The sequence below is a fragment of the Numida meleagris genome, chromosome 2, assembly GCF_002078875.1.
Source record: "Numida meleagris isolate 19003 breed g44 Domestic line chromosome 2, NumMel1.0, whole genome shotgun sequence".
In the NCBI taxonomy this organism is placed as follows: Eukaryota; Metazoa; Chordata; class Aves; order Galliformes; family Numididae; genus Numida; species Numida meleagris.
In genome coordinates this window covers 83514273-83539210 of record NC_034410.1, presented here as the reverse complement: position 1 = coordinate 83539210, position 24938 = coordinate 83514273, and the positions used below count along the sequence as shown (strand labels likewise).

The window sequence follows — 24938 nt, the reverse complement described above, 5'->3', positions numbered from 1 at the left end:
GGGGCTGCAACAAGAGCTCCCAAGCCATAGACCATACTTCTGCAGTGGTTAAGCTCTACTTTTGAATTTCCGTATTTTTGTAGAGTAAATCTACTCCTCCATTTGTTATTTAATCTAGGATGTATAAACATTTTCAAAAGTTACACAAATAAAACAGGACACACTTGTCCATTGATATTATAACAGGAGCAGGGACCATCCACATTCTTATCTGAATACAAGTATTACAGTTGTAAAATTCTCCCTTTCTGCTCGTGTGAAGTCAGTCTCCGCTGGGTTAGATACATTTCAGTAGGATCCTGCTTTGCCACTATGCAGTTGAGATTTTGTCATAAACAAGAACAGCCCTTAATGTTAAGGAACTTTAGAAAAACTTCATGGCCATGTGCTGACTTCTCCTCTCATAAGACAGACTTTTTTGTTTCCTTTCCTCAGAGGTTTTCTGAGCCAACCCCAGGGCCCTATTTAATTCCTAGCTGATGCTCCCTGCCATTGAATATAATGGCATGAAGTATTGGTGTTTCTCTACCTGGATCACTGAAGCAGCCATCACAATCTAAAGGTGTTGCCCCAAACTTCTATGGCTGGCTTGCAGGCATGATCTATACTGAACTTACCCAGATGAAAACATGGCAATCATAGGACTGATAAGGGAACCGTACTATAATAGCTATTTTATTCTGCTGGAGCTCAATCCAACTGCTTTAATTTGCTCAAAATTTTTGTACTTTCACAGCAGATCAAAAAAAAAAAAATCCCTATGGGAGCTCCAGATGAGTCATTATAAAAGACATTGTTGTATGCAAAGTGCTAGTAAGTTTTAAAAAGACCTTGTCACTATATATGTCATTTATATTAATCAAAGCATGCTAACAACCAGTCATTAAGGGAATTGAGTTCTCGTCATACCTCAACAGCCTACTCTAAAACTTTATTATGAAACGGAACTTCTTTTTTAAAAGCACATAGAAAAGATTGTTTAAAATTAATAATAGCAAATCTTTTTTGCAACTATTTTTAAGCAAACTACGAGACAGATGTTAATCAAATCAGGTGTAGTCAAGAGCCAAACATCCACCCCCAAAACAAGTGAAAGAAAAAAGAATTTTATCTTTCATTTACAGAAGATAAGCATTTCTCTACCTTACAGTCTACCAACTGACCACAGTATTTAAATATATTTGCCACATAGATGAGAAAATCACAGTTATCGCAAAGGAGATTGATCCAACACTTTGATTCATGAATCCTATTAAAGGCACTGACCATCAGCAGAAATCAAGAGTGTGTTATGCATTTTGCCCTATAAACAAAGTTTACATTTTGTTACTGGTCCCACTGCATGTTGGGATTGCCACTCCAGTTGCCAACATGGAGCTACAACAGTGATCCCTATAGGAGAAATTGATCCCATCCCACCTCACCCAGGAATTCACTGGGCTGCCACAAACAGGTCAATGCTGGTCATGGGGACTCGCTAACAGTGTCATTTTGAAAAGATCATTCCCTTTGGATTACGCTTAAAAATGTGGTTCCTGCCACGAAGTATGAAATCTCATAGTCATGTCAAATTTTTTGCTGTCCTTCATCTGGTTGGGGCTGGGCAAATGGGAGGAGCTGTTATATCTGTTACTCCAGAAGGGGAACAATATCATTATTTTCTGCCCTCCTGAAAACACTTCCTCCACAGAAAGCAAGTAGGGTACAATGGCCATATACAAACACATGAAAAACCGGTGTAAATTAAAACTACAAAGATGAAACATTGTCTCTGGAGCCTCATCTCCACAATTACTTTCCACTGATCTTCTACAAACAGTTGTAATCAGAGAGCCAGAGAGCTGCACTAGCTCTACTAGACTGTAATTAAACCTTCCATATCTGCTGTAATACAGAGGAAAAAACAAGCAGGTCACAGAATGCAAACTGAGACAGAAGTTTCACTGCTGCTAAGGGTGAGGAAGCCACTTGTTCCTTTAACCCTGGAGGATACAGCTAGTGCAGCACCACGGTTAAACTCCCTGGTTTCCCTAAGAGCCAGCCTCTTCCCCCTCCCTGCTATGCACCAGCACTCGTCATCACTGACACTCATCCACATCCACCAAGGCTGGGAACGAAGCTGAAGGTAGCACTGATTCACACTTGATGCTTCAGTTACGCACAGTTCCCGGGAGTACAATACTAATTTTCTTCCATGTGCAAGCAAGTGCAGCACAAAAATATACATATGTATTAGTTTATTATGAAAGCTGTATTTCTAGCAGACAAAATGCAAATAAAAAATCAGGTTTGCATAAAGGAACCTCATTCATTTAAATGGCTTAAAATTACAAATACTCAGTTTGAAACACATACATAGTACCACTTACATCTAGTGAGGACAGCGAGATTTACAGAGAAAAACAGAATAATTTGCTTTCAGATGGATAATGCTACTGCTTTTTAACATATACTGTGATTGTAGTCTCCATGGTCATAGATAAGTCTACAGCATCCCGCCCCACAAAGTCCTAAACAATACTATGGTGGTTTTCATTTCCTTGATAAAAAATTAAGAAAATCCGACATCAGTAATAGCTTCCTCAGTAAATATGTCTGAATGTAATGGCAATTTTGTCCTGCAGTGAACTGCTACTGAAACTAAGGGGTAGCTGTGGGTTACGACAGGACCAAACACACTCTTCAGTTGTGGAAGTGCCATATCCAGGCGATGGAAACTCCTTGACCAAGCATTTTAGGGTGATGCTGCAGAATAATAAAGTGCCATAATAGAAGCAAACTGTCAGCTAACAGATCAGTAGAGACAAATACCACATTACTTTTATAACAATAAGCTACACAAAGTCAGAGTGACTTCTGAACCCTCTTCCTATTACGTTGTTTATGGCAGTTCACACTTTATAGGGCATGTTTCAAGAGCAAGAAAAGCTTCAGAGGTGAATAACCGCAGGCTTTATCCAAGCCTCAAAACATAAAATTAAAAGTAAGTTTCATCATAGGTCATACACCATGCAATAATCCGAGTGTTGATGTGCTGCCATTCACGTCAATGGGAACAGCCTCCAGATCAAACTCCACGTTAACCTCACTTCAGTATTTTTGTATCTAACTGAAAGCCCTTTTGTCTTTCAGTTGTTACGATAAAGTAACACATTACCCAGTCTTTTTCTTTTTTTGAAGAAATACTCCATGCATTTTTTTTTTCCTTTACCAACGTCAACAGATGATAATCAACACTACTTAAGACTGTGAAGCCAATGCTGATTTGTTACCAACAGCTAACTAGTACCAAGGGAACTCTCGTAAAAACTCCATGATTAGAACAACACTGAAGTTTTCCATCTACCAATACATTTTAGTGTCAAAAACAGTGCATTTACCTAAACACATACTATTTGCACCCAATGTAAAGTCTAAATAAAATGACACATCTGTTGGCAATTGTATCCTTTAGAAATATCCTAAATCCTGCTGTACTTAGGTAAAAAGTCCTGATAACCGCTGTCTTCACGTAACTGCTGGTGACTTCAGCAAGAGTTGTATTTCACCCTCCTCTGGATTAAACAAGCTGGCATGACTCCTATCAGCAGAACATGAGGTCTCCTCCACCACATGTGATTTTAACAGCAAACTCTATCAAATTTAAAAAAAAAAAATCACATCACAGTGCTTACCAAGACAATGTTTAGCCAGTAGTCGGGGTTCAGCAGGACAGCAGCTGACAAGCCAACGTGCATCACCCTTATATTATGCATTTAAGGAGCTGCTACTCCGGGCTGGTTTCTCCTCTCTCCCTACACAAAGCACATCAGGTGTTCCTTCCCTTGCTGCTACCCAGCGCTCAGAACAGCACAACTCACTTGGAGCATGCTTCCTGCTCCCGCAACACCAGCCAGTCACAGCAGAAAGAAAATCCCGAGGCAAATTAGTGTAAATTGTTTTAATGTCAGCTAACAAGAAGGAGAAATGGAGAGTGTAAGACCTGGTATGTGACTGCTCGTTTTTGTTGAACATCATCTATGCAGCGTGTGGAAAGTGATGGTACCAGGATTGCATTAACTAGACAGGGAACAGAGCTGCTCCTGTATCCATACAGGTAACAGAAACCTTTTTTATTTCATTTGTCATCTTTCAGATGCAAAAATGATGCAATCTGTTGGAAAAACTAGGTACACACAGTGTTCTTTCATACAGTTTGGATCCAGTAGGTCTCCTAAACACACCCAGCTTTCACAGTCAGATGTGTCATCTTTTTGAGCTCTGAGTATGAACCATGCACCACTGTGCAGCCCGTTTGCCTTCCAAGTTCATTACCAAAATCACTCACTTGTTGTGAAACAGGCAACGGAGATAGGAAAAATCCCTGAAAAAGAGCTAGGGGGCTGTTATTTTGCTTTATATCAAGTGACACTTTGCAAATGGCACCCTGCAAGTTATGCCTCAACTCATCGTTAAAATGCAACTAAAATCTATATCATCCCACTTCATGCACATAGGTAAAACATAGAGTTGAAAGCACACTAAAAGACTGGGGAAAAAATCCATGAAACAAATAAGTTACTTGATTGCCTCTGAATAATAGATTGCTCCCCAGCAGATTCCAAGCAGACGGGTTTACTGCAGGAACACATTTCTGTTGTCAGTGGGAACAGTTAGCTGAGCAGCTGAGGAAAGGAAAACAGGCTGAAACAACTTTGGGATTGGAAAGTAAACCCGGCTGCAAAGATGCTGTGCGCTGGCCACAGCCGCAACACTTCACCTCTCCTTCTTTAACAATACTAATAAGTGACGGCAAGTGGTCTCTTTGCTCTGATCACAACACTCTTTTCCCCTGGAATAGCACTGGGGCTGCCGGAGGACCGGGGGAACGCTGCCAGCTCCCTCAGCCCGAAGTTCCCTCTCCAGGCACTGCCCAGCTGAGGCGGAAGCACTGGGAGCCGGCACCTCGCGAGTGCTATAAGGATCCACAGGGAGATGTCCTGGAGCACGAGGCACTGAACTCTGCCGGGAGCTCTGTGCTTTCTGCATCCCTGACCAATTCCTCCACGCAGCTTCTGCCGTGCTGCCCGCTCTGTGTGCAGTGGGGAAGCTTTATCCCTCACCATCCCAGAAACACAAAATACAGAGGCACTTCACACACAGGCGCGCACTCAGACACACGTGCACGCTCACACTCTCCCCCCGACATCACATGCAATTCTTTCCAAGTCCCCTGCAAATTGCTTAAAGACAGAAATCAAGCTCACACACACACACCAAAAAAGAAAGAAAGAAAACCAAACGCAGACAGGAGGAGGGAGTGGGGGGGGGCAGGAGGGGGCAAAGGAGAAAAAGAGCAGGTTTTTTTTTCTTTTTTTTTTTTCCCCTGGTGTTGCTGTGGCTTCCAATCATGCAGTGCTAAGGAAGAGTGGTTCCTCACTTCCATCAGCTAGCTACATTCTCGGGATAAAGGGAGCAGTCCGGGAGGATGCTGAGGCTGCAGAAGGGAAATAAGGCTCTGCCAACACGCCTAGCTCCCCGTGAAATCCTCTCCTCCTCATCCCCTCCTCCCTGAAACCTGCCTTGAAGGGAGAAAAGAAAGAAAGAAAAAAAAAAAAAGCGAAAACCAAAAACAAAAATAAAAAAAAACAACACACAAGGAAAAAGTGATGAAAAGACACAACTCACCTTAACAAGGGGTGTTGGATGGGGTCAGAGAGGAGGAAGGGTATATAAAAAGATCTATTTTTAGCAGAGGTTGTGATAGTACTGAAACACACAGACACAGGGTTTGGAAGCAGGGAGAAGAGTATAAAAAACGAGGGGAAGAGAAATTATCGAGAAGGTGCAAGTCAGTCTGGCAGGAGAAAGGAGAATCCCCAAGGAAAAAAAAAAAAAGAAAAAAAAAAGAAAAAAGAAAAACCACGAAAAGGTAGCCGCCACCGAATGCCAGGAGGAGCAGGAGGGAGAGCGTGGCGGTGCCGGGGTTTTGTTTTGTTTCTCTTCCTGGGGGCGGGCGGAGGCGGCTGCGGGGCGGGGGTCACGCTGTCGGCGGGGGGCCCCTCGCTGCCTCCCCGCGGGGCTGCGGGCGGCCGGGGCTCGGGGCTCGCTCCTCGCCCGGCTCCGGCGGCTGCGGCGGGCGCGGCGCTCCCGCTGCCGCTGCCGCTCCCGCTGCCGGCTGGGGCTCTGCAGCCGCGTTCACGCCGACGCCGTCGCTCCTCGGCCACCCCCGCGCCCGCGCTCCCGCCGCCGCCCGCGGGCGCCCCCCGCCGCCCGCCGGTGCGGGCCGGGGCCGGGCTGGGGCGCGGGCAGGGGCGGAGCGGAGCGGCCGGAGCCGCGCCCGCGGGCGGGGGCTCCCGTGGGGGCAGAGCGGGGCCGGCGGCGGGAGCCGGGATTTCCCAGCGGGCTGCGGAGGCCCTCGGACGTGGGGCAGGGGAGCTCGGGGCTGGCGGCAGGGCGTGGGCACTGGGCGTTATACGGGCTGAGGACACGTAAGCTTCGCTCGGCATCGTTGAGGAAGGCAGCAACAGCGAGCCGGGGGACTGAAAACTGGACTTTAAAGAAGTGAAACTGTGCGTGGCCTTCCATTAATAAAGCAGCGTGGTTCTCGGGAGCAGCAGCAGAACGGCGTTGGTGCGCGATCCAAATGGAAGCTGCTTGCAATTCTTTACTCAGCTGTGGATGCTCCATCCCTAGAGACATTCAGGGCCAGGTTGGATGGGACCCTGAGCAGCATGATCGGCTGGGTGACAGCCCTGCCTGTGGCAAGGCGTTGGGACTGAATGATTGTTGAAGTTCCTTCCAACCCAAACCGTTCTATGGTTCTATGGTCTCGGAGGGTCGCATCTGCCTTAAACAGCTGGCCAAATCCAGCCAACATTGAGATGCTACAGAAGCAAGCTTTTACCAAGCTTATCATTTCCAGAAATACATCTGTAACTAAAAAGGCATCCAGCAAAAGTTGCTTTTGAAAGTGTAAATACAACACCTTTAGAAACCTTTCTACAATTTTTTTTTGTCTAAACTGAGAGTGATGGAAAAAGCAAGGGGAGAATCTAAAGGCAGAGAAACAAGCAGGCTTTTAAAAAGTATTTTATTTCTATCCACAGAGCTATTGACAATGGTATGCAAACACGTCTGTTTGTGACTTACGATTTTGAATTGGCCCTGTCCCATGAGTGGTGAGAGCAAATGCAGGCCAAGCTGTTGGATCCACAACTTGCAACTGGTACACAAGCTGTGCTTCGGCAGCACTGTTACGTTGAGATAAGCAGGAGCGTGTGTAGTAAATAGCAGAAGGATCTGCTCCAGGATGCACACTGATGCTGAGAAAAGGAATCACCAAAACAATGGTGACACCTGGAAGCCAACAAAACCATCCAGAGAAAGAGCAGTGAGTGCGGGGGTACCTATCGGCTGTACCTAAGTACCACTTAAATCCCTGGCACCGGCAGGGAGGTGTGCAGGAATGTGGGAGCCTCTCAGGCAGACTGCAGGTGGCCCAGCTGAGCATGCCTCGATGGCCCTACACCGACTGCTGCCTAGCAGGGACGGGAGCACCCAGCTCACTGCTGGCTGAGGTGCAGGAACAGGCCGAGTGCCTGGAACCCAACTGCTGGCAGGAGCTGGAGCCTCCTCGCTAAATGAATCATTCATTAGGTAGAAAAAGGCATACTGAGGACCAAACAACAATTTCATTATTCTGTATTTCGACCCTTTTTCCTCCTCCAAAGAAAGAATTGCTTCCCACACAGCTACAGCAGAGGAACTGAAGGAATAATGAGCTTTCCGAATCGCTCATGTGAAGCATAAATAAAGCAAGAGGAAGGAGCTCCCCACGTGTCTCTCTGTTCTCCTCACAGAACTCAGAGGGAGAGCCCTTCTGTTTCAGTGCAGGCTCGGCCAACCGCTTCCTTCTCCAGTTCTTTCTCCCCTTTCCTCTGAACCAAATTGTTAAGCAGTCTTGTGACTAAACCCAGGAGTTCACAGATTTGGATCTTGTCTCTTTTTTTTTAAATCAAATGTATACAAAATGATGCATGGCCACACAAAGGGGAGTAAAGATTGGAAATAAACTCTGTGCTGCTTGGAGCCTTGATTTCTGCAATAAATAAGTTGAGGAAATGTTTTATACATTAAAGTGGCGGTAATGTTTTATACATTATGTTATTAAATATTTTCTTTAATTTCAGTTCAATTTCAAAAAACTGCATCTCACTTAACATGTATTTACATGAGGTCTCTGGCTTCTAATATTTATGAAAGCTTCCTTGATCGTTCTGCACTGTTGCAGGAATGTGAATTTACTGTACAATAGAAGTATCTCCTCTATGCAGTACAAAGCTCTGACCACTGGCAATTCCCTGAGCCACTCTGTGCCCAGCAATATCAGGACGGCTTTTACTGTTGATTATAGGGCTATAAAGACACTGAAGGGTCTAGAGGAGAAGGCATGTGAGGAGCAGCTGAAGTCCCCTGGTTAGTTTAGCTCAGAGCAGTGCAGCTGAGGGGAGGCCTCATGGCGGATGCAGCTCCTCACAGGGAGCGGAGGGGCAGCGCTGAGCTCTGCTCTCTGAGGACAGCGACAGGGCCCGAGGGAACGGCATGGGGCTGTGTCAGGGAAGGGTCAGGGGGGATGTTAGGAAAAGGTTCGTCACCAGAGGGCGGTGGACATGGAACAGGCTGCCCAGGGCAGTGGGCACGGCCCCACACTGCCGGAGTTTAAAAAGCAATTGGACAACACTCTCAGCCATATGGTCTGATTTTTGGGTGGTCCTATGAGGAGCCAGGAATTGGACTCAATGATCCTTCTCTGTGGAGAGGGAGCTGGGTGTTCTGCTGGACAACCAGTTGGCCATGAGCCAGCAGTATGCCTTTGTGCCCAAGAAGACCAGTGGTATCCTGGGGTATATTAAAAAGAGTGTGACCAGCAAGTCGAGGGAGGTGATCCTCCCCCTCCACTCTACCCTGGTGAGGCCACATTTATACTACTGTGTCCAGTTCTGGGCTCCCCAGTTCTAAAAAGACAGGGATCTCCTAGAAGGAGTCCGGTGGAGGGCCACAAAGATGATCTCAGCCCTAGGGCATCTCCTGTATGAGGAAAGGCTGAGTAACCTGGGTCTGTTCAGCCTGGAGAAAAGAAGACTGGAGGGTGGGGGAGTTCTGATAAATGTTTATAAATATCTAAAGGGAGGTAGAAGGAAAATGGATGAGGCTAGGCTCTTCTCAGTGGTGCGTAATGACCTAAAACTTGAACATAGGCCAAGTTCCATACTAACATGCAAAAGAACTTCTTTATGGTAAGGGTGATGGAGCACTGGAACAGGTTGCCCAGAGAGGTTGTGGAGACTCCTTCTATAGAGATATTCAAGACTCGGGTGGATGCCTACCTGTGTGACCTGTTGTAGGGAACCTGCCTTAGCAGGGGGGTTGGACTCAATGATCTCTTGAGGTCCCTTCCAACCCCTGCAATTCTGTGATTCTGTGATCCTTATGGGTCCCTTCCAACTTGGGATATTCCTTGATTCTATGATTACGCTGTGGCCCCTTTGACTTTAACAAAGTTGTACAGACTATGATTTTCAGTTTCAGTTCTCCAGGACAAAAAAACAAAGCAACACCTTTGATGAATGGCTTTAATTAATGGATTTGATTATGAAAAGCACTGACACTGGTAGTGTTCAGAAGCACCTGAACACAAAACGCTTCTATGCGAGCATATCTTTTTTAAACGTACATTTCAGTTGCCATGTCACAGGATATTCATATTTGACATCTGATTTATGGGCATAACTTGGCACTCAAGTCATCTGCATGCTGAGGGACTGTCAATTTTGCAGCCTGAACATAACATTTAAATGAGTGGAAATCACAACAAGGGTTAAAACAGAAGTTTATTATTATATAAAAAACTCTTGTATAAATCCTTTTTCCAGAAGCTAGTATACATACATTATCAGTAATTGAGTAAATTGCTCAAAAACTGAAGTCAGAAAGGTTATTGAGAGAACCAGACAGAGCATCTAAACTGACATAAATAAAATGATCCTCATAGGTTGTTATATTGCTTCAGTGTGCTTGTGCTGCTGCAGGCAGCTAATGCTGGGAAGCTTTCCTCCATCTTTCATTCAGGCCATCCCGAGGAAGAAAAATTTTGTGTTTGGTTCATTACAGAGCACACAGATCACATATGCTGGCAGTGCAGCAGAGTAATCTTGGAGGCAGACATAAAAACTTTGGTTTGGGTAAACCACTGAATGACCTCAGGCTGCTGGAGGTCTGAACCAGGTCACCTGGAGCTTGTCAGCCAGTTGTATGTCTAACAGTGCTGCCCCAGCCACAGAATGATCTGCTTCCCTCACAGCTGCTGGGGGTGGCTGCAGATCTCCACTGCTGCTTGGTACCTTCCCCAGAGCCGTGCTGGAGCCAGCAGGGCATGTACCTCTGTCTTCTCCTATGTAAGGGTGCAATGAAGAAATTCTCTTCATATCACCAAGCATTGACTGAATAGTGTGTTACTGCCATTTATGAAGGAGGCATTACTCATCTTTCTGTCTCACTAGCAATGCATGCAGGTGCTGTTTTTAGTAGTAAAAGCCAGAAAGTTGATTTCAGGCCAATAATGAGATTTTTATAATAGTATAATCTTATACAAATTGGAATATAAATATATTTATTCTTACAATCTGTATGAGATGCTCTGACATTTAATAAGACTTTTTTTTTCTGTTTCAACTGGAAATTGTAAAGTCCACAGGTCCTGCTCAAGTTGTTTGCTCTCGACTGACAGCTTCACAGATCATGGACATTTTGGGGAGTTTTCACAGAACCTGTCAAAATATCCATTTTATATTGACTCTGAAATTTAGTACCATGTCCAAGCAATAAGTAGCACTTTGAGACGTTGGGGAAATCTTCAGAGATGACAGACATGCTTATTGCTTTACATTGTGCCTTTTAAAAAAATTATCTCCTGGTTACCTATTGCTGGACAAGGAGTGTAGCCATATCGCTGTATTTTCTTTTGTACAAATGTGATGGAAACATAGGTTCCATGGGTTTTAATAGTAAAATTTACTGCATTTGTGAAAGGAGATGTTTCACAAATAAATACTGTTACAATTCCAAAACTGACTGGAAAAAAAGTTAGAACTGCCTTTTGGATTGAAAAAATATCAATACTAAAATGAAATATTTTAGACTAGTTGACCAACATGAACTGTTATGGTCCAATACACAGAGAGAGATTTGCTAGTATTGTATTTTTTGCCAGTTATTATCAAGGGCTTCTTTTAACGTATTTTATTATTGTAGCCATCATGTCTTTAACATGTTATACATTCTTGATACTGTATGATGTTGAATGAGTTGTGTTTGCTATTTCACTGCAATTTGATGCAATTGACAGGAATTTTAAATAACTAAATATTAATAAAAATATGACATGCATCATGATATTTTTTCCTCTAAAATTATCAGCATTATGCTAGATCTGGCAGCAGTTTCACATACCAACCTGAATTAACATAAATCAGGCTAATAATGCGCACTTGTGGGCAAGTCTTTTGTTCCAGGCTGAAGCAGAGCAGCTGAGCTGGAAACCAGGCAGACAACTGATGGAGTTATGGAGGGAAATCCCTTTTCCTTCTGCTGAAAAGTAGCTGTTATGCTAAATTCCCTATTAATATGAGAGTTTGTACCCTCTATCAGAGGAAATGCCTACTGTTCATTAGTTCAGAGTCACAGCTGTTAACAGCTACTGAAACTGCTCAGAGTATTAAGGATTACTTGTGATATCTTGGCTTGAAAGGGGTCTTATTGGGGACATCATACCTAACGTTATCAACATTCAATTCTATTGAGGCCATTTAAGTAATCTGTCTTTTCTGGGATAAACTGGTAAATATGCATCTCTAGATGACAGCAATGAATGCTTTTTTTTTTTTTCTTTCCAATTAATTACTTTGTATAACTTGGAATAACCCCATCAGCCCATTCCTTGCACCCTTCCAAGGACATCATGCAGGCCAGGAGCAATGGACTTTTGTCAAAGCTGTGTTACTTCAGTTTTGTTTGCTTTCTGTATTCCCACAGCTGAGTCACAAACTTACCAGAAGTTATGCCAGTCGATTTGCCTCCCACCACTGGATGTACCTCCTTTAAAAAACAATCGGCAAATTCTCAAAATGGCTTCAGTAGTTTCTGAAGTTACGGTTGGATTTTAAAACTTGAGCATGCTTCTTATTTTGGCGCTTGGTACTATACAATATGCTGACCTCTACAAGCTCTTTCTCATACATCAGAATGACACTAGCTCTGCCCCCTTCCTATTAGTTTATTTATTAAACTTCAGTAGGCTATCTGTTCAGACGCATTGGTAATTCTTATCTGACCAGGAAGATTACTGACAGGTTCATCCATTTTAAAAGGAGACCAGAACGGCTTTCTCATTTGGCTGTCAGTCCATGTTCTTCATTTGTCAGAAAAAAAAGTCTAACCTCAGTCTTCATTTGTCAAGTCTGTCTTTGCCATCATATACATGGGTTAGAGATTACAAGTCATCTCAACTACTTACAGCAAATACGTTGTGGACACTAAGAATAAGATGTGAGACACATACAGTAGCTCATATCATGTGCTACAGGACACCACTTTCATGATCAATGAAGTTTCAAGCCAATGAAGTATAACAGCGGAATATAGCAGACTCTTGGCTCAGTCACAGGTATACAGAGTTTCTCTTTTCAGTCTGGTTTCCTTTGTCTCGGATGCTTGTGAGAGAAAGATATGGTTATTTTACCTATTTCTGAGGCAGCTTGAGCTGCCATCATAATTGTGACAAAAAAAGGAAAATATGTTTTTGTAAGTTGTGCTTTCCTTTTTTCCTTCAAGTTCTTTTTGTTGTTATTTTTCTCCTTTTGGTGCAATGGTCTCCTGTCTATAGAATTTTCATAAAAATTTTTTATTTTGTATGCTTTTCTACCTTCTGTTTTTCAGTTTTTCTGCCCTGAAACATGCCAAGAACTTTGTTCAGCCAAGCTAGGATCAGGTCCATAGCAAGGGCCGTTGGCTCTTTGCTTATGGGTTATGGGTTTTGCTTACTGTTTATTAGAAAGGGACTACTGGCTGAGAGCTGATCAGACTTCAAACTTAACTGCAGGAATACATGTGTGATTTTAACCAAGAAAACTTACTAGAGATAATTAACAATGATCTGATCTAATTTTTCAACCCATATAAAAAGTTGTTTAAAAGGCTCCTTTCTGCTTAATGATGTCAGTTCCTGTTTCATGCACACTTCAGGCCTTCTGTCATTAGATCTTCTCACATTTTTCTATCAGCTCAGATTTTCTCTCTATCATTTTCCTCCTGCTTCCTAATCACAGACTTGGGCACAATTCTCATTGACCTTGACAACCTTGGACCAATGAGCAATTTCAGAAAATGAAAATAAAATGCAATATCGTTTTATGCTTCCACATTCAGAAGTATACTTTAAGAGAAATGTAAATTCTCATTGCTCTGTTAAAATATATGACAGCATCTTAATAAACCATTCTATCGTTTTAGTATTACAGGATCTAAATTCAATTAAAAAACAGGACATTAGGAAAAATAGAAAACTTACTAGGACCTTTACACAGAACAAATAACTCCTATAACTGCTAGCTCTTATTGCCATCTCATTTTGCACTGGATTTCACATCCTGCTTTCAAAATAACTACATCATCAACCCAAATTTTACTTAGCGGGACAAGAAAAATGAAAACACAAAACAAAATATATGAATGGAGCATATGTTTTACTTAATGGTTACACTTGCATTATGCCCACTGCATGGGCAGTTCTTGCTGACTATATTTGCAAAGAGATAGATACCGGAATTAATCAGGGTTAAACTGCTGTGTTAAGCCTAATTTAGTCTAATTTACCCTTATGCTCACAAATATGACTGTAATTTAATTTACTCTTCCTTCTATATTCAAATCTATTCATGATCTGGCAGATCTTGTAGAGTAAGTTACCATACTGAGTTTCTGCTTTCAGGAGAACAATGCATCAAGCACCAGATTTCTGGAATTGACCTAAAAAGTTTAAATTATGTCTCATTTAAAGGTTGTCAGAAAAACATGCATTTTTATTTATAAACCGACACAGGGAAGGTGTGTTCCTATTTCTGGTGCATGATAACAGGAACTGACAGGACAGAGTCCTTTAGTATGGAAATAGGAGGCATATATTCAAGTTATTTTGATTTTAATAATAAAATAATAAATAATAATAAAATGTATTTATTATTTGAAATTATTTAACATTAAGTACATGGAGAATTTACCAAATGGATTGAATTAGCGCAAATACTTACCTTATTTCATTGTATCATCAGCTACGGAACGGATTCTTTTTGTGAATAACTTGAATCTTTCTCTCATATTTTTGCTTTAGCCAACAACAAAAATAATTTTCCACCTAGTATATCACACTCCATCAATATTTCAAGAGTTTTTCTATCCTGAGTCCTATTCCAGAACTACCTTTATCTACTGATTTGACCTTATTCACAAGGTTTTGCTGGCATTCAATACAAATTATTTTTACCTGTTACTTGCCAGTGCAAACATGCCCATAGGTAGATGACTCAAAGGCCAGAGTACCCTTTAAGACAGGATCAGTCCTGGATCCTTTAGTTCTTCCAAGAGTCTTATTCACACAAATACAGACTTCAAACCATGCCTCAGGCTTGTTCTTCTCTGGCTCTAACCTTGGCTTCTCCCAGGCCTGAACTGCCTGGAGTTTGAGAGGCAGACCCTAGCAGCACTAAGCACTCCCTATTTGCTTCAAGCAAGTTCAGCTGGGTTCAAACGCATAGCATAAGAGAACTACTAGGTCACAGCTTGAACTGGTGACTGAGCACCTGGTGAAGGGATGCGGCTGACCTGGGGAACACATGCAAATTGTTTACACCTGTGTTCCCCATGTGACCAGAAGGGGTGGAGCCAGTGTGGGCTCATATAAAGGCCTGCCACAGCAGAGAGAGCCTGTCCTGGAACTCGGTTGCTTTTGAGGCTGGGGTGATATTTGCCTTTAGAGCTCCTTCACCAGTTGGGTGAGTTTGGCTCTTTTTTTTCGTGTATGATTGTTAGCTTATCCATGAATGTGTTGCTTGGTATTCTGAAGAACCTGTCAGAAGCAATTTCACTTCTTTGTAAGCAGAACGTGTGGTCTGAGCATTTTTCTTCTGGTGAAATAAAGCGTTTTCTTTCAAGTTCTTGTACCTGTGGATCATTAACTGTAGCTATTTCTCACAGGGAGGCATTGCTGCACAGTGGTGGTCAGTGAGGGATGCTTTCTTCTAACTCCAGTGCTGCCTTGTGAGATTTTAGCACCTGTATTCTAAGATTGTAAGCAACAGGTAGTCTAATGCAGCTCCAAAATCACCACAAAGATAAGCCATAATTAATGTTTCATCTACAAAATCTGATTGAAATTTGAGAATTTAATTGCTTTGCTAGCTCATGCTTGGTCATTCTCTGGTAGAGGGTAGGGATATATTTGCCATTACTCTGCATGAGGTAATAAACAAGAGTTCTTAACTATCTTCTTTCAGCAGTGGGGTAAAGTCAGAAGCTCCCCTGAACATACAATGCTTTAGATTTGGATCTGTCACAGAGTGACAGTTTCTTCTCTCGAAGAGCCCTTTGCATGGTTTCTGAATATTTACATGAAAGCTATTAAAAGGAGGGAGAAAGAGCAGTAGTGAAAAACTGATTTGAAGGTTTTTTAAGTTGCAGTTTCTCTGAGAAATTTCTTTTCCATTTCCCACAGGAATTTTGTTAATAGCATCAATGGACAGAATAGTATTTGAGGTGAGACACTTTTACCACTTCAAAAAAAAAAAAACAAAACCAAAACAACTTACAACCACCACCAAACAGCAGACACAAATTCAGGACAGTTTCACAATAAAATAATAAAAATGCAGAAGCTGTGCTATTACAGAGATTGTAGGGAGCCTAAGAAGCTTTTGGCTTGAATTGAACAACTGGTTATTATTTTATGCAGAAACCTGTGATATGATGTGTTGAGCTGTTCAAACTTCTTTGCTGAAAGAAACATTTTTTTGTTGAAAGAGTTGGCTCAGGGTCCTTGATGGGCAGTACAGGATGCCAAAAATAAAAGAATTTTAAAATGCCCCACCTCCCAGTAGTGTAATTAGAGAATAGCACTCCACTTCTTGCTGGGGAGTAGGGGCAGTAAGGAAGGAGAGAGGTGTAGGTAGCTCTGTTTCTGATAACAGCACATTCAGAAGCAACAGGTTTTTCATAGTTTTCAGGTATCCCAGACAGAGGAGACTGACTATGAAACTGTGTTGCAGAAATCTGAGGAGTACTGTATTCATTCTGAAAACGAATTAACACATTTATTTAGCTGCATTTTTGCTGAGATTACAGAAATGAGGGGAAAAAAAGAGGAAGAATGTTTTGACTGATGTAAGACTGAAGAGCCAGGCTTGCAATTTTGAGTACCTGTGTCTTGGATAAGAGAACAGCTCTTGAAAAGAGGGGTCACAGAATTAAGCTATGATTAAAGTAAACAGAATTTAGTAAGGAAAAGAAGTAATGTAATACAAGCCTTTAGCTTGGGGATGGTGTGCAGTTCTGGCCATGACAGAAAATTCAAAGCATTAAAGGAATGAAGGGTTTAGCCAGAAAGGCATGAAAAGCTCAAAGAGAGAGTTCACAAATAAACACCATGAGAGCCACACAAGCTGAAGGCAGATGGGACATTTCTTATTCCTAGAGGTAATATAGGAGACCAATTAGTGAGCTGTCAGAAATGGGTACTTCCAAACTGAAAGAAAAGCCATAGGTAGAAGAAGATAAAGAAGTGAAATTCAAGGCTTAGGGAAGGAGACTTACTCCACTAAGTGAATTTGTTTTCTGATAGTGTGGGTAAAGGAATTGTCAAAGATACAGCTTTTAATAGTACAAGGGGAACTTAATATGCCTTCCTTGTATGGAAAAATGCTGACTCCCTCAAGCAATACTTGAGCTACTTCTGAGCAAGATATCCCAGATGCCCTGTAATGTCTTTGTACAGTAGCAGACTTTTTTCTTTTTTTCTCTGTTTTGTTTTTTTTTTAACTGAATTGTTTTGATATGTGCTGGTGTTTGTTGGCATAGGCTTGGGAGTCGCTGGATAATAATGAATTTGGGGTAAGGATGTTCCACTTTGGCATGTTATGTGGAGCTTGCACAAATGTCTCTGACTTGTCTATGCTTCCATCAGATTTGATTGCTACTCATCAGTGCATTTACAAGTTTTGTGAGAGGAGGTTCCTGTGGAAGAGGCAACCACAACAGAGTGTGATTATGTAAAGTGACTACACTTAGGAAACTGACGGAGTACAACCGAAGAGAGTTAGCTTTAACCAAAGTAATGTTTGCACTCCAGACAGGTGCACAGGGGAAGAAGTCTGGTCATCTCTGGATTACATGAGTGAGAAAGCCTGGGGTCATGTTAGAAATGGAGTATGTACGTCCAGAGTCCATCACTTCTAAGCTGTGAGAAGTGCTTCTTATACCACTGCTATGAATTGTTTTTTTTAAAATAAGTTGTATTCAGACCGCAGATGATTATCTTATTGCTACAACTGTTGTTAAAGATTTTTTTGTAACCCACGTATGTATTTTCCCAAAATTACCGCAGTTCCTTCAGTTTATACACCTCAGTCAAGTGTAAAATTAAACCAAACCAGGAAGAAAATAATGCTCAGAGAAAGAAAAACACATCTGGAAAAATAAATCATTGTATTGTTTTAATGTCTTATAGTCAAAGGCTGAGAAGTGGAAAATAAAAATCATTCCGTTTTGTGAAAACTCTACTGCTGACAGAGGTGAAACTAATAAGGCTGGTAAATCTTTATAATAAATATTTCATAAAACTTCATAGGTATATGATTTACTACATTATCATTCCTTGAAGAAGGGGAGTAATTGAGACCCAGTATTTGCAAGGACTGTGCATTTCCTTTAATAGTGCAAACCACGTATCTCCCCACTGGGCACAAAAGCCTGGGTGTAAAATGAAACTTTCCTCAGTTTTTTTTGCTAGGATGTAACTCATACATGACCAGTACTTCCAAAACTGAAATTATGAGAAACTATAGAAATGTCCCCAAGTTAGAAAGACACAAATTTCTGAAGAAAGCAACTGCTATGGGAACACAAGGAAACTTCTTTACGGGGAGGACACCTTTCTGTGGGTCATAAACTTCTGTGCTCCTTGTGATCTCAGTGCAGTCAGAGTTCACAGACTTAGCACAGGGCGTCATTCCTACTTTGCTATAACATCCTCATGTGGTAGAATTTCGTTTGCTTAGTTAACGTTTTATTCTCTTGATATATATATACCTATACACTTTTGTATGTAATTAAAGCAATAATCGACGATTTTAATAAGAAAAAAATGCACGCATAATGTGCTATATGTCTAAGTAATGATGTTAGAAGTTGCTGTTTAAAGCTTCAGTAAGATTTTTATGAAAAAGAAGAGTGCTTCTGGCATTATACAGTTCTGTAGAAAATCTTTGATATGCATGTTAACACTGATTTATGGGCAGGTTTTAGGTTTACTTCTAAAGGAATATTTCATATGCTCTTTTGGAGAGGAGAGTCTATTTAAAAGACAAACAGGGTATTTTGCATGGAAGGAAAGATTGTTTGGTGCCTTTGCAAGAGAGTTTGCCTAAAAGAGACAGCTCTCACTAATGAGTAAGAAGATGAATTTGCCAAAAGTGCAGTGATTCATGGAGATGGCTTGTATTGCTTTTCTACCGTACCACTCTTTGCCATGGATCGATTTATTGATGGTTCTATGCTCATTAATAACTGCATCTGAAAACTGCTGCTTGTGTGTATTAACATCATAAGTTTTAAGTAGGGCTGAATTTCCCCAGGAAGACATCCTCTAGTTATTTCCCAGCATGACAGGGTTTGTCACAGAATGCAGTGGGAAAAGAAAAAAAAAAAATACCATAGAAAAGGAAGAAATGCAACTTACTGCTTTTTTTTATCACAATGTTGATGGTGAGCAAGACTGTATTCTACAACAACCTTGAGATACTGTGAGAGAAAAATATGGTAACTGTAAAAATAATGGGAAGTAGCATTTTCTCCCAACTTCTGCAATAAATGTACTGGTTTTAGGATAGCTAAGTGGGGCAGGAACACACAAAGACTCATCTGCTGTTAAAGAAAACACTACTTTTTGTCCTATGGAATGGAGAAACTTCTCAAGAATAGTTTATCCATGTGAAAGTATGACTGAGGAAGGCCTACTAGTCAAAGTCAGCATATATTTATGGAGCAAATCATTTTTATAAATTAGGAAGCGTGAGGTCCTGGCAAATTACTTTAGTGAGCACATCAGTTCTCTTCGCCCCAACTTTTTTGAACCAGCATAGAGTGGCACAGGACTTGAGTAAGCAGCAAGTCCTTTTCATGTGTTTAATCTGGGGGGGGAATCACACCTATCCTATTCCAATCAGTTCTGTACGCCATCCTGGTGCAAAGAAGGAAACAGAAAAAGTATAAAAGAAATCTTCCAAAAACTTTTCCCAGTTTAAGATGTTGAAAATCTAGATCTGGGTTCTTAAGAGGAAAAAGCCAACACATTAGTTGGACTCTTGACTGTTATTCCCTGAAGTTTATTTTAGAAAACATGTTCTTGTTGCTCCTTTATGGATTTTGTTTCAACTGTTAAAACTCACATCCTAAGTTTAAAACTAAATGTCATTTTATACTGGCATTTGTGACTAGACAACAGGTTTGGAACAATGATCCATATGGATCCTTTTAGCATTCTTTTTGTACTTTAAAGCAAACTTTCCCCAAGAATTATGAACAATTGGAGAGCTGCATTCAGCAGCAGGGAGTCACTAATGACCATTTCTGTCCTCACCAGTAAATAGCACAGCACTTAATGAAAATTACTTTTGAGTATTTCTCAAGCCAGTTGAATGAAGAAACCAGGCAAAGACGTGCTTAAATTTCCTCTTTTAATTAACATGCATCTGGCAAATGTATAACACTGTAAATACCGTATGCTCTCCAGTAGTGTAAAGTTCAACGAGTGGATTGATACTGTTACAGACATGGAGATAAATTAGCTTGATAGGTGGTCTCCTGGTGTTTGTCACTCCCAACCACTGTAATTATAAGTACATTTGAATGCTTGGCAGCATGGAGTTCATAATTTGAAGTAAATTGTTTAAAATACATGTATCTGAAATAACTGTTCAAACAGCATATTCTAAGTGAGACAAAAGCAAAGAGATTTATGCACTCAGCAAAATTATTTTTTAAAAATGGAGGAAAATTTGTGAAGTGAGAGTAATGAGGCAGTACTGCAAAGCTTTTGTTGCCCCTTCCTTTTCATTTGCCTTTTTTAACCATTTTTTTTTGAGTTGGTTTCTGAAATCAGATCCTCATACTTCTGGAGAAAACAAACTCTCTCCAGCTTTTTTGATTAAGCACCTGTAAAAAAACAAAACATCCAAAATCACTCAATGCTTTTTGAAAACATGGGCCTATGACTGCTTAAAATAAAAGACCTTCAGATATGACCTTTGATGCACTGTAAAACTGCACTGATTTTCCAGTTCCACATTGCTGAAATGCCCTGGGCTTTAAGAGAATTAAGTATGCCACAAAGTAAAGCTGGGATGGTACCATTTTTGGAAGACTCTGATGTGGGTTTTGGTTCAGGCATGTTGTGAGGCACTGATCTGGAAACCTACCACTGGCATGGGATTAACAGCAGTGTGATGATCAACTCTGTGTTATCAGGAGTCCTGAAAAAAGGAAGAACTGGACCTGAATAGTGCTGAGCATTCCCAAAACAAATGAAATATTAATAACAACATTCCCATTGTATTTGCCTCCTGTAATAACATTCCTGATGATGTGCTGTTTTCTTTTACCTTATGCTACCTAAAACTCCTTTGTGTCCTGCGTTGGTTTTTGTTTTATTTTGTTTTCCTCATTACAGAATCTAGGGGTTAAATTATCTCATTATAATAACATTCTTGCAGCCTGCCTCTTCCTCTAGATGATGTCAGACCACTCTGACAGATAACTTTTTTTTGCGTAGGGTTTACAATTTGTTTGGTTCCAGACTCAAAAAAGAACCATGAAAGGCCAAGAAATCCTCTTGGAAATGGAAAGGTCAAGAATCCAGGGACAATTCATGTCTGTGACTGACAGCTGAGGTCCTTGTGTTCCTCACACCACAGTAGCCTTTCTGGTTGGTTTTTCCAGATTTATGTGAGAGTTGAGGTTGCCAAGGAGTCAGATATTTAGGATTCTGCAGGTCAGTTCTCTTTGGACTTCTAGGTTTCTGTCTGTCCACCATTTTGCTGGCAGGCTAACAAGGCAGTTCTCCAGCACTCTGGCTGGCATGTGATAAGTGAGATGGGAGCACAAGATCTTACAGGAGTCCTCTCTGTACAAGAAGTCTGTAGAAGAAATACAAAGTTCAGACCCAGCTACCAGTAGGAATCTCAAGACAACAGAAATCAACTCCTTTATGTAAAATACAAGTTACCTGGATGAGTTTACTTAAAAACACCTCACTTAATGAGGAAGCAGTTAAGCAGCAGTGACCAAAGTGTTGCTGAAGTTTGCTTGCTGGCTTAATGCTCATCATCAGGTCTTGACTGCATCATCCCACCACTGGAAAAGCACATTTCTGACAGACCACTTTGGCCTCTTCTGCATTAAGCAGATAACTACCACCTGCCTCTGCGCAAAGACAGCATCATTGTCACAGTCTAATTCTGAGCTGAGCCTAGGTAGGAGAGAACAGAATTACTATCTAAAAAGCAATGGACTGACACTCTTCTCAGGATTCCTTTTGTTCCTAGTTCAGTTGAATGTGTCATTTGCGTTGTTTCTAACTCTGCTGGCTAGACGTTTTTTATGTTGCTTTTTCTCCTTTTATGCATTTCCTATGTCATTCCTTTGCTTCAAGCTTACTTATAGTTTCTTCATTCTGTCTATAGAACTGCACTGCTTCAGTTAAAGGCTTACTTTCACTAAGTAAATGCTTATTTCATAAATATTAAACAGAGGGATGAACAGTATTCTCATCAAAATCTTATTACAGGTGCATGTTGAGAATTTACCATACGTTTATACAGATTTTAAAATAATGAACGACAGAGCACTTTGAGTGGTTATGGATATATTCCCTCTGTTCCATTTTAAAAATACATGTGTACATATATATAGCAAATATAATTTTGTGCCTGCTTTTTTCCTGTAGTAGGTTGCTTTATACACAGTGTGGATATTTCTTCCACTTTTTTTGGATTATGTATTTTGAGTACAATGTGAATTAGTTCCAGTTATCTCTCAGATGCTTGTTTGTTTTTTTTCTCTTGACTGATTTGATTCATAATTATTTGCAGCGCTTCTGAATTGGCCCTGTTAAAGCATAAAGTCTAGAACATACTAGTTAGGTTACACAGTTTTATATTTGATTCTCTTTCCACATAAGAAATGTAAATCAGTCTCCATCACCGCCAAGGAATTATGCACCCCCTGATAATCAAGCACTTTCCATGGTACACAGTGCCTCTAGGTCAAACACTCTTACAGGTCAGGAAATATTTCTCACAGGTTCTAAGGGTTGAAGTGTAGCTTTTGCTGAAACATTTGTCAGTGAGAATGAGAAGCCCGCATGATAATTCTTTTCTCCCCCGTACATTATTAAAGAAAACTTTTTGAGCTTACTCTACACTGAGCTTTGACAGAAGGAAAAATGTGTCCACTATATCCATATTGTGATTTTTCTGTTGGAATGGTAGTGCTTGATATCTTAAGACCTTTGCTGCCAGTGGTTTGGGGGTGGTGAAAGCCATCCTCCGCTGTTTTTGTTGTTTCATTCCTTCTAATATCACATTGTTTAAACATGTGATTTGCATGCTTCCTTCTATGAGCTTTCAGCAAATGAATGAAGTGTGTGTTCATAAGCAAGCAGTCTGAGTATCTCTTTGCTTATTATGGACAGCAAAGAGGTCAAGACACTGAATGCCTTCCTTGCCTCATTCTTTACCAGCAAGACTAGCCTTTGGGACTTCTAGGTCCTGGAAGATGTGCTAAAAGGCTGGGGCAAGGAAGATGTAGCTTCTGTGGGAGATCAGGAAATACTTGAGCAAACTGGATGCTTGCAAGTCCATGAGTGCTGAAAGAAATGACAGATGTCATCATGTAGCCACTCTATAGTCTCCTTAATTGTGGCAACTGGGACAAGTGCCCAAAGACCAGAGGAAAACAAATGTCATTTCTTTCTTCAAGAAAGGCAAATAGGAAGACTTAGGGAACTGTAGTTGGGCCAGCCTGACTTCCTTCCCTGGGAAGGTGATAAAGCATCTAATTGTGTCATTCATTCAAGGCAGGTGAAGGAGAACAAAATTGTAGTAGTCAGTGTGGTTTAGATGATTACCAGAGCGCTTTTCTATCATCAACCATTCTGTGATTATGCATGCATTGGCATTTAGGATGTCTTCATTTTTTTCTCATACTGTGATTGGCTTTGTTCTCAATAATTAAATTTTGAACTAAATTCAAGATAATTTTTTTCTTTTTGTTGCCTGTTTGATGTTTCCAGGTGTAGTTAGGCCACTCTCTTGAAGACCGGTTTATTCCCATTGGGCAGATCATCCCAGAGTGCACGCTGCCTTTGCTGTTTTTTTTCCTCAGTTCTCTCCTATATCCCACTGGGAGTAGGGATTGAGCAAACAGCTGTGTGCTGCTTAGCTGCCTGCTTGGTTAAATCACAACATGGAACATGCATTTAAGACATCAAACCATATATATTTTTAGAAAACAAATAAAATCTCTGCAGGCATCTTCAATGCAATAACATTTGAGAGATGGATAATGAAGGATGTATACTTATCCTCTATGTTGACAATATAAAGCTAAGACTAATTTCATTCATAATAACATAATTTCATTAATAATAGTCTCCATTCATGAAAGCACCTTTATCATTTGGCATTTCTATGTTGTCTAGTACACAAAATAAAGATCTGAGCAGAACTTGAGTTGCTGATGCTTGTAAGATTTTCATAGCCTTGCTCAGATTATCACTGATTTATAAAATACTAAGTATTAGTGATGAAATGATGTAACATCTGGTGCTCTATCATAGGTCATTGTTTTAAAACTTATAAAAACAAAGTAAACTCCTAATAGCACTTAAAGACTTAAGTGAGTTTGACAATTTCACAATAGATTGCAAGATTAATATTTATGAAATATGCATTCACTTGACTTAAAAAGAAACTCTTAAAAATACAGTGTGGTTCCTAGAATCACTGAGGTTGTAAGAGGCCTCCAGGATCATCTGTCCACCTACCACCAATGTTTCTCCACTAAACCATGTCCCTTAGTATAAGATCTAAATGTTTCTTGAACACCTCCAGGGATGATGATGGTTCAACCACCTCCATGGGCAGCCCATTCTAGCACCTGACCAATCTTTTGGAGAAGAAATTTTTCCTAATATCTGACCTGAGTGAGACCTGGATGCAGACCTGTGAGTCAGAAGTTTCCATTCTATTTCTGGACGTGCCAGAAGGCATTTCCTAAAATTATCAGCATCTATATTTATCTCTTTTTCTCCCCTCCATCCCTTTTGTTGTATATTTGGAAACTCAAAAGAAGAATAGAAACTGTTTTAGAGTAAGGGTGTCACCATCCATTTAGGATTGTATCCTGACAGTTGAAGAAAGTAGTACAAGTTACTTGAGCATTTTCAGGTCTTGAAATCTTATTCCATTTTGAATCCTGTTCATTCATGTCCATCCCCATGGCATAATATTAACAAAAATATAGAAAACTCCTGATTTTTTTTCCCATGGAATTCTTCTACAGCGTTGCCAATTCAG

At 40.8% G+C, this 24938-nt stretch overlaps 1 protein-coding gene across 25 annotated transcripts in view; it reads right to left on the bottom strand.

Annotated features, from left to right (window-relative positions):
- Positions 1-5983, bottom strand: part of LOC110394552 (poly(rC)-binding protein 3-like) — a 498677-nt gene extending 492694 nt beyond the window's left edge. For 7 of the 25 annotated variants that reach the window (XM_021388476.1, XM_021388470.1, XM_021388474.1 and 4 more), the window contains exon 1: positions 5668-5963. The gene's annotated coding sequence lies outside the window, so the exon portion shown is untranslated. Of the gene's footprint in view, positions 1-5667 lie in introns of all 25 variants that reach the window. The other 18 variants (XM_021388494.1, XM_021388501.1, XM_021388499.1 and 15 more) reach the window with 16 other exon arrangements.